The following is an 11,750-nucleotide window of genomic DNA, read 5'->3' as shown; positions in this document are numbered from 1 at the left end:
TCCCAATTTTATTTGCATGCTAATAAGGAGCATGGTTTTTTTGTGTGATGGGGGGGATAGCGCACCTGTGCGGAGGACACATTTTTTATATTTGTTTTGAGATTAAACCCATTCATCTCCATAATTTCATATATATATATATATATATATATATATATATTCTATTCTTGGGTTTGAACCGAGATACCGATATAAGAACATTCCAGACATTTAATATAACCCCTCGACTGGAATTTCATTGTCTTGGTGCGAACCTCAACGTCGATTATTTATCTCACCTAATATATTTATTTAATGTGAGGGAACTCTTCACTTTTGCAATATAGTCCACGCACAAAATTTTACGTGCGGTGCATTAGTACAACTATGAAAATGACGGCTGTGGCGTGACCGTTTCATCTGAAGTACACAATATGTACCCGTGGGCAAGAAAGAACATGAAACGGTTGATAGCATTGAGGTAGTTTGATGTTTAATATACGGATGTTATATGAAATTAACGACAGTCCAAAAAATCACTTGGGCTTTTGTTCATAAATCATTTATAGATAGCTGTAATATATCTATATGGAAACAGGGTTAGCGTAGATCTTTCGTTTTTTATTTTTTGTGTTTCTTATGACCTCCCCTCTCCTCGTCTCCATCTGTCTCATTAAACTCTATATATTATATTTCCGTTCTCAATATTGCTTTAATGATATTTTCCCCCACTTTATGCTTAAGTGTTCTTTATCCTTATCTGTAAATCCCAAAATGCAAAGTATTTAGTTTCTTTCCTCCAAAATCTATTGTAGTAAATTTCCTGAAGTGTTACCGTTTGTTTGATCGGAAAAGAACTCCATAAGGCCAAGCAGAAGACAACAATTATTGCGTCCCTTGACATAGTAGTCCCTAGTGCGTGGACACCAAGACTGAAACGATTTGACTGAGATAGGAAAGTAAAGGTTAGCAAAAACAACAGGTTGACGTTTCTGTCGCATGAGTGATTTATATATATATCATAACTGCATGTCAATCCTTCCTGCTTCCTCTGTCCATGGTAATATTTGGAAGGGGGTTGAGTTCCATCTATCCTTATTTCTACATTCTTTCTTAGGTTTTCGTGTTTGGTCAGGTTTTTGGGACCAGGTATACATGCTGTTATAGCTACTTTTATGAACGTTTGTTAGAAAATACATCTTGACATGTACTTCATCCTCGTTACTAAAGTAAGTCACTGTGACGCATATTTCATGTTCTACTAACTTTGGTTACATCTGGGTACCGTTGAAGTTTCAATTTCTGTTCATGTTAGAATAATGAAGCAAAATAAATGTTTCTAACATTATTTGGAACACCCTAACAGCAAAATGAAGGTCATTGTGACATATATTTCCCATTTGACGACCTCTGGTTAATACTTTACTTTAGGTGATAACCTCATATATTCCTTGCACTGCGTATATCTGAGATCATAAAACTTGGTGAACATATACCTTTTTACGAGTCTTGCTAAATTGTCATATCGAAGTATGGAACTCTAACACATATTTCATGCAATCACAGTATCTAGTGAACACAATACAAATAACTTAACCACATCACCAAAAGGAAACAATCGAGTTTTAAAAAAATTAGTTACATGACTTCAGTACAACTGCACAGAAATCAATGCAAAATAAAAGATGTATGACATGCTAATTATTGATGAACTAGTTAGTTGTCTATACTAATCTTCTGACGTATAGAGATTCAGTAAAGAAAATATAGCAAATACGGGCCGAATATAAATGTACGGACTAACGAAAATATACTTGAGAGAAAGAATGAAATATTACATGAACGGGTAGCTGAAATATTGGCTGAGAAAGTGGATAATATATTAGCTGAAAGGTGTCTAAAGAATTATGGTCCAAAATATATTATCATAAATATCTGAATTTGTTTTTGTATTCTGGCCACGTTCGAACATGGATTAACTCAGTCTTCACAGATGGTTACATCTCTTTCATTCTTAAAGAACGTGATTTCACACATTTGAAAATCGATTATTGGCCCAAACTTGTACCATCGTGATCCTCCTACAGCACATGTATGTGTATTATGTTTAGGCATGCAGCGCATGATATAGACCCATAAAGTTATGGTGGTAGGAGGGGACAGAAAGCAGGTGCGACAGTCAGGGCTGATGTTTGATATTATGGAGAAAACTATCAGGGAACCACTCGCAATCAATCCTTCGGCCTCGTTGTTGTTTTTTTTTCCAGACGAGTTGATAAACGAAGTTTATTATCAAATTGTTAAGTATTTGAAAGCTAAATTCTTGAAAATGGAGAATTTGACGAGATTGAACAAAGATGCAAGCTTTCTCTGAAAATTGTCCAGCCTAGGTAATCTGTATACATGAAACTATCCAGTATCTTGACCGTTAACCCTTGTATCAGGAATAGGAAGTGTGTGTGTGTGTGTGTGTGTGTGTGTGTGTGTGTGTGTGTGTGTGTGCACATTATACTTTTCCACTCACAATGCGAAGGAACAAGTTACTGGGTATGAGACCCAAACTTGAAATCCCAAAACCCCATAGGTATACACTGATGCCTCGACTGCACACAATGTGGCACAAACTGCCATCATTTCACTGTAATTCGAACTCTTTACACACATTACTCATTTTATCAATCATAAAGTGACCCTTCAAATCGTACTATTGCCCTCTATGATTGTTTCATGTTTAGAATTTCTTACTTTAATTGCTTAACCTACTAATGATCCCTTAGCAAATGCTAACATACAAGTGTGAAGTCTTGCACTATGTTATAAAAATGTACGTAAACCAATTGCAAGTGCAATCTACATTATGTTTTGATATTTTGACCTCTGGATTTAATGAGCAATCATCTCAGCCACCGCCCCTTTCATTTGCAACTCATATGCATCTGACACACGTGGCTAAAGTAACATGATATATAACCCATCTCAATCTAATCCTACCCCTCTTGTTCAATGACAGACATTTATACAGCAACAAATACTAGCCAATGCCCATCATTGCAAAATCATGTATTACCTGTTTTAATTTCTTTAAATATATTGCTATGCACATACGTAAAATATCATGTAGAATAATGCTGTTCCGGAACTTGGAAAACACATCAATGTGTTATTTTATTACTGGGTTCAATGGGTCGTGGAAATTTGACCGAAACTTAAAATTTTCTGTTTGTTGTTGTGATCTGGCAGCAACCTCTACATGCTGATTAATGTGCAAGGCCTTTTCATCCTTTTCAGCTTGAATGCATCTGTGTCTGTTCTAAGCTTAAACAACTGAAGTTATTTATCGTTTCCTCATCATTTTGTCTAGTTCGCTAAAACTACCTTACACTAGAACGAGAATATTAACCATTTGTTGACAAAAATGTTTTTTCCCATATAGTTTATATTGATCAATCTATGCCGATGTCGCGCTACATAATGTGGCCGAAGTTATGGCTTTATAAATTTAACTATCGTCCTAAAATCTTTAATAGTGCATTGTAAGTTGTTTTCATAGTTCTAATAATACTGTCCTTCGCATTCAGTTAGCTTTTGGTGTCATCGTATTTTTTTGTTGTTGTCCCTTTCAAATCTTTTCCTTTTATTCATGTCTGACAGAGTATTACTGTAAGCACTAATCTCGTTGTTGGAATACATAACTAAATCAAAATTAAGTCATTTATTAACCCTCTAATGAAACAGTCCTCTTATTGGATTACATTATTTAAATAAATCTGTATTTAACCGTTCATGCCCTGATTGTGGTTTTTAAAGTATTCTTCTTTAAGTCCCAAAATTATCCAAATCACGCTTGATCACTTCTCTAATGTCTGTAATTTTTTCAAATGTTTTATCTCCACCCGCTCTTTTTGTTAATGTTTTCAATCCTTGCATTTAGTATATAAAGTTCCAAATCTCATTCGGTGCCATTCCTATGCATGCACATTGTTTATTTCCTTTCGGCATCTGATTTGCACGGCAGAGGTTTTGTTCGTTCTTTCAGTATTACCGTGTTCATTAGCTATTATTTTATTGATTACTTCTTCCGTCGGCGTCGTAATATCGTTTTAAATTTTATCCACTAATATCATACATATTTAAATGTCAATTTGCTTTTTAGCAACATCTTTTATTAGCGTCATCCATTGGTTTACCACTAGTCCCATATTGGTAGTATTCGTATTGCTTATAGTTGAAAGATAATTTGCAGAAGCCATGTTTCTGTTTTTCGTTCATTATTAATGTAAACCAAGCAGATAAGAATGTTCCCAGAATAAAGTACTATGACTTTCTAATCATGTTTCTGTCATCATGCGATATTTGAACTATACTATTTTTTCTTTAAAAACTTGTGTTACGTGTACAATGTGAAACGTTATAACTTTTTTATATTTTGATCTGCCAAGCTGAAATTAATTATGTTAATTGTAGTCATCTGCAGTCACTTGTAATGGTGGTTTGCATTGCCTGAAACATACTCGACGTGAAAAGCATAGTTAAAACTGATAACTGATTTAGTCAAAGTAAAGTTTGAGATTTATTAATTAAAAACCTTATACTCTGTATCAGTTCTAGCAGCTGTAGATAAAAGTTATTGTTCAAAATATTTATACATGATTGCCTACTGTAATTCATTTAAAGCATCAATGTTTTGACAAGTATTAACAAGTTGGATTATGTATTCGTCTTTTGTGCATATTATAAAGAGCTTGTAATTTACTTTTATTCTTATCCTGTGTGCTGTTCCTGCATGCATACTTACACATATGCGCTATTCCTCGATTCTACAAGAAAACCCTAGATAGTATGGAGTGAATCTGCATATGGAGAAATACTATCATCACATTGGTTCGAGAATTATTTAACCTCCTTAGTAGGAATGCACTATAGTTTGTCTAAACGTAAGCGTGTGATGCTTTCGGAATAATTTAGTATTATGAAATGTCCTTTAATTATTGAAAGATCATTTGTAACCTTAAACCTTACACTGTACGATGTTGTTGTATTAAGAGCATTTGCTTAAGCAAAGATGTCAGAAGGAATTGTGAGTTACTTGGCAGCTTTTAATTCTAGATCATGAGATGATCGAAACAATCTGCCATATTTAGAACATACACACTCAGTATTTAACATAATAGTTTATTAAAGATTATATATATAGATAAACGGAAATCCTGCACAGGATATATTTGCTGTGAATGGTTTACAGAACTTGTGATTGAATGGAATGTACATGACAGATGGAATAAAATATCTTGAATACAATATATAATGTAAATACAGTATAAAGGGTAAATATAATATTTCAGCACAAGCTTTGTTTTCAAATGAGATATCATGTGTGATATATATATATATATATATATATATATATATATATATATATATATATTAACCAAAACTTTTAGCCACTAGCACATGCATCACACGGTGCAACCTCTTCTATAGCAAACTGACAATAGTCTCCCCCACCATTAGCTGGGTAGCTGCAGGTTCTAGTTCTTGTTTTCTTGCCTTTGCATGCATTAACTGAGACACAGGACGAGAATTAAGACCAAGCACTAAATACGCCATCAACAGCTGAAATGTAACAAACATTTTTAATCCGCTTTGCAAGAAAACGGATCAAACATTAAACATGCATATTCCAGCAGTTCAAATGTTTAGTTATATTTATGATTCTCATTCTGAAAGACGAATTGTTTGTTTTCTTCGAATTGTTTAATATTCCTTTTTGGATAATTAAGGATGGCTGATATATTCTGTTCTCTAATATAATTCTGTGCGAACGTTTTGTTTTCTAGTTAGTGAAAGAAAACAAAATGTGCTCACAGTTTGCATGCATCTTTACTAAATAGTAAATGTTTAATAATAATAATAATAATAATAATAATAATAATTAATAATAATAATAATGATAATAATAATAATAATAATAACAGGCCTTTAATAATTGGGATTACAATTTATTAGTAGTATGTACAAGGCAAATGAAGCTACCTTTTATTTTACCACTTACCACAGGAATGTGTGTTACAACTCTGCTGTTCTTCGGCAGAACCCAAACAGTAAGCCCCGCCGTGGGGTATCGGGTTGTTACAGTATCGGTACCTCGTTTGTATACCACCTGCAGAATGAATGCGTTTTTTCTCTAAAAGAGTTAATTCATAGCAGCAATATATATTTATTTGAAGCATACACTGTAGGAAATGTAAATTTAAAAAAAAATTAGTTCATAAAGTAAAACAAAATCGTTTAATGGAAAATAGTGGGAGGCTGACAGTTATAGAGACAAATATTGATTAGGATAATCAACACTTTATTTATGTTAATTTTGGAAACGTTGCACTTCAGTAGTTTAAAGTAGAAATTTATTTAAAATTAAAATTATGTAAACATTTCCGATAAAAGTGTTCACGTCTTGGGTGTGTCCTCTTAGAAGAGTTCAGACTTCATTTTTCATTTTTTGGAAATGTTAGTTATAATGAAGTAATCTGATGCAATATTACAGTTCATTATCTTTTCTAAGCCTATAGGAAAACATAACGGGATTTCTCTACATTGCAGATTGTTGTACTAGATGATGTAGTGCCAAGATTTTATGGCTTTCTCTCTCGTTTTTTATGCTATCAATACCAACCTCCACATGTAACCGAGCAGCTACTCCAGGGTCCAAAATCACCCCAGGCTCCATCTATTGTTCCTCTGTCTGCAAATGGACGTGTTGACTTGGCACCAACACCCTAAACAATATGAATTCATAATCAGTAATTCAGCTTAAATTACTAGTTTATGCTTGTTAATATGATGTATTGTATTATTATTAATCAGCGTCACATTACAACGCAGTGTAAAAGATAACATATTCTAACGCACTCAAACGCTATTGCACATTTTCAATATCATCACAGATTCTTTGAAATTGTCTTTGTGTAAAAGTGGAAATAATTCTATATTTAACTTCTACGCAAATATTAATTCGTCTCTGCTGTCTCGCTCTTCTGACTATAGATAAATAGAAACTTCATGTAGGAAAAAGGCTTACCTGTGGAGCGATCTTAGTAACTGTAGAAAGAGATTACCTGTCAGTAGCCAAGGTAACCTAGACAAAGAAAGTCATACACGTTGAATATTTTTATTTTTATTTGTCAACAATTCGTGAAGATTTTAAAAATGGTGAAGTAAGCAAACCACACTTTCTTCCTTTCTGCTTAAACTTGAACTGCAATGAAACTGGGTTTGCTCTTGTCATTTGGATACTCAGTTTGTGAAAGTGGAGCATTAAAACCTAATTCCTTCCTAGGGATGAAAAATGGATGAATAAAGTAAAATGTACGAAATTGATGTGAATTGTTATGTACGTCTGTACTATTTGCTTAACTTTAATCCATGAGTATCGATTTTAATGATCACTGATAAAGAACATATCAAATTTCGAAATTCACGTTAATGATTGTAGACTCTGATCGTAGAGAATGGGCTATAAATAGGTCGTTTACTTGGATACTGATTCTGTGCTCTGCCTTGATAATGAACATGTTAACTTTTTTGAGGTAGATTACCATTGGTATACGAGAGTATTGCGGCATATGTGACGTCGGAATGAATTGCGATATTTAAGTCTTAATAGAATCGCGCAGTTACTAACAAGTGGAGAAGTGAACAATTATTCATATTCTATTCCTATTGAGCGGCATTTAATATTAGTCTTGTCGTTGGTTTTGTTTTGAGTTTGAAGCCATTTTTCAGCACCTGATAGGCTATACGCATAGCGGCCAGTAAAGGACGAACCCAAGAAAGTCTCTGTAAAATCCACCGACCTACTGAATGCTACTGGCCAGCTTTCTCACATTCACACGTTAGCCGAGCCTGAGACTCAAAACCACCACTGGTAAAGGAGAGCTCTTTAGAGTGCTCAACCACGGGTTCCCTCTCAATGGTCTAAAACTACGTAACATAAAGAAGCAAAAGCAGAATGTCTAGTACAACTTAACAAATAGTTTAATTTGTAAGTTATAATATGAAAATTTAAGAGAAACTTAAAGTTGTATTTATCTCTAATAACAGTGTTTAAACTTTATCATCAATATGCTGTCATGTTCACATTTTATGTCTGAGTGCTTAATGGCTTCTTATAGACGTCAGCAACTCAAAAGTTACTATTAGCAAAAGTAAACAAATGATAATGCAAAATGGTAACTAAAGGAAATAAATTGATCTTAAAACAACTTTGTTTGATGGGAATAAATCAGAACATTATAAACGCAATTCTCCTCAGTGACCCGAAGTCAACTAAAACGAAACAGATATTACTAATATAAAATACATAACGAAAAAGTTTGGTTGGTATACTGACGCTATTTCCTCAGTCACGATAACAGAATATCGAATTATCGAATACAATTACTATGTTGTTAAATGTAGTGAAAAGATACTTATAATGTGATAAATAATGTATCAAGCCACATTTTGAACCTCTTTATTTTATTCAAATTGTTCACAGAGAAATACCTTGCAATATATTAATGATCTGTAATGTTTCCCAACAAACAAACAAAAAATTGGCCAGATGGGCGATTGAGACGATGATTTCAATACAATAGTTAACAATGTTGTGATACGATTTATTTATACATGTTCCTTAATCTAAACGAATTCTGCTTAAAACTGCACTAGCAAGAAAGAAGAACGATTTATTTATACATGTTCTTTAACATTTACCTTAACCTAAACGAAGTTTGCTTAAAACTTCACTAGCAAGAGAGAAGAAATATTTATTTATATACAATATTTCTTCTGTCTCGCTTGTTAAAACTTTAAGCAAAATCCGTTCAGATTTAGGCAAAATATTAAGCTCACAAATATTTTGGGATGTACTTTTGCAAGTTGAAAGGTATTGAAATATCACCTGTCAAATCTATTCTTGTACATGAGGAGTTTACCTTTCAACAGGCACAACTTAAAAGCCCACTACCGGTTGAAACAGCTTAGAATAGCAAACACTGACTGATTGTGCCACAAAATAAAAATAAAATTCACTTTTATGGGCATTTAACATAAAATGGTTTTCCTTCAGATCTTTGTTGTAGTGGATACATTACCGTGCGTTTCTGAATGTTCAGGCGGGCCCTACAATCGGCATCAGTGCGATTGATGTTGGTTCCACTCATAGTTATCTTTACCATGGGACAACGGTCCTGTGGGCAGGCAGTGGTTTCTCCCGGTTGGCGATCATATTGGTTGATGAATTTGAAGTAGAGAACACTGTTAATTGAGTAAGACATATATTCAAGTGCGCATATAATAGGGTAGGAAACAAAGTTAATAATGTTGCATCCTTTTAATGTTTACCCTTAGTATACCTTAGACAAAAGACCAGTCATGCGTTTTCATATTTTGCATGAGATCACATGGTATGCTTTCCCATGAGACAGTGGGAGAATATATCGAAAAACGTATGATATCAAACAAGTGAAAGACCATCCCTTAAAATATCAAGCCGAAATAACCACAAATGTTCCATTTTGCCGTCCCAATGGATGTCTAAAACTGGATGAAGAAATTTTCATGACAAGAAAAAGAAAGTATTTCTCGGAGTTTAGCGTTGATATTTATGCCAAGTCGTATGCAACCGGATCTAGCAGCAATTGTTGTAGTACGAAGGGACCTGACTTAGAAGACGAGAGGTGAATAATAATGCGAAATGTTAGAAATTCAACACTTTCAAAGTTTTATCAAAATAACGGTACAGAATAGTTTTTGCCCAAAAGCCATAATTTCTTAGCTAAGTTATACTGCGTAAATCAAAGTTAGGAGGACATGCATTCAGAGGTCAAATCTCGTCTGTTATTATGGAACCTTTGAAATAAGCTTATTTAAGAATCTCATCAGTATAGCACTGCTTGTTAAATTTAATGCGTAAAGATGTGCTTTGTAATTCAAGTAGAACTCCAAAAAGAGGTAGACTACCACAAGGTCTCATCACTCTGATGCTATAAGTCCAGCAATTGTGGTGATATTAGTTTATATATTTTTCAAAACCCAAGGTCAGCACATCGGACTGTTTTCAAGGATACTAAACGTTTGCAGCACATAAAAAAGGTAGACGGAGAGATTCTCATGCACAATTACGTAAGAACATGTTGAATGGTTCTTGAGCTAAAGTAGCTACAAGCAATATCCCACCTGAAGATAAAAAGTTAATTTCAAGAGACATTCCTCTTTCACAAATGCAATGTCTAGGCCTTGGTACAGCATATTCAATAAATTGTATCCGAATTTTGAAGAAGGGGTCCTACGCTATGATTATTAGACGGAGCTGGTATAGTAGGTATTTTATATTGATAAAATAACTTTATCAACTGGATCTCAGAAGACAAAATGCACATTTAGATGTAATAGTCGATTCACCTGATAAATGACACAAACATATTTGAAAGGTTGCAAAGCTATGCAGGTTTTAAAGAATTCATGTGTTATGATATAAATGTAATTTTCAAGAACGATAACTCAGTTTACAATGAAGTTGACGAGACAAGCCCTGCTAATGGCACATCGAGGTTTGTATGAACGTTAATATAAAAAAAAAGACAGAATAACAAGAACATTAAATGGTTCCCGAGTTATACAGGTCATAAAGCTTTTCTGTGGTGCATTTTTAATATTGGTCGCAAAAGGGTTATAACTATTTCGAGCCTTGACAAAATCTATAATAGCTTTAGAAGGCAGGTCTACTTGTAATAATCAATTTTGCCAACAAATTGCAACGTGCTATGTATAATGGTTGCAAGGCTACGCTGATTACAAGAAGTGTGAGTAGACGGATAAATGAACCGAGGGATGAACGGAGGGAAAATATAATTGTTTGCAACAGAGGGGGTTAGCTTCCACGACGTAGGACGATTAATAGTTTTAATCATCTTTACAATTATCAATTATAGCTGTTGTCAGCATGAACCAAATAGCTTTAGCTTTATCGTGTCCAACATGTTACATATATTGAGCAAAACTAATGTGAGCAGAGCTTTCCTTTATTTTGTAAACTGCGTTATTGTTATAGACAGTACAACAAATATAGGCTACATACCCATTTGTCCTATCGTAGTAATATTTCTTGCCATCATTAATTGTGCTTTCCAAATCGGCAATACTGCTTGCTGCTATCCAACTACTCAAAGTCGGGGCCCAGTGTGGAAAGTAGGAGTAAAGGTCAAATGATACTCCTCGAGGAAGACAAACTCCAAATGTTACCCACTTATCTCTGAAATAAAATTATATTATGATTTTAACGTGATATTAAATCCTCTTTCTACTAAAGCGTCTGAAATAATAATATATATGTCATATTTGTGCTCAACCAGGCAGGAACGAGGTCATACTCCACCCATTCAGAACTGAATAAGAGTTTCAGTTCATATTTGTAACAATTTATTTATATATCGTTATTTTGGGGTATTTAAATGAAATATCGTGCATCGAGTGCTTTTCATTTCTTTTATTTCATTTATTTGTTTACATTTACCGTGCTAATTTATTGTTTAATGTTTAGTTTACATGTTCTCTTTCTAAATTATTAAAACTGTAATTCTAATGTGCAACTCATTTTGTAAAAGCCTGTATTTGTTTTCCCTTTAGTGTTATATAATATTGTATTAGCAGAATAATGTATCATTTTAGTATTGACCAGAATAAGGTCATGTATTCATCTATGGTTTACCTCTGTATCTTTTCCAGAACTA

This window comes from Sinohyriopsis cumingii, unplaced genomic scaffold, assembly GCF_028554795.1.
Source record: "Sinohyriopsis cumingii isolate HCF-2022 unplaced genomic scaffold, ASM2855479v2 utg001574l, whole genome shotgun sequence".
NCBI classification, from domain to species: domain Eukaryota; kingdom Metazoa; phylum Mollusca; class Bivalvia; order Unionida; family Unionidae; genus Sinohyriopsis; species Sinohyriopsis cumingii.
This window is presented reverse-complemented; position numbering follows the sequence as displayed.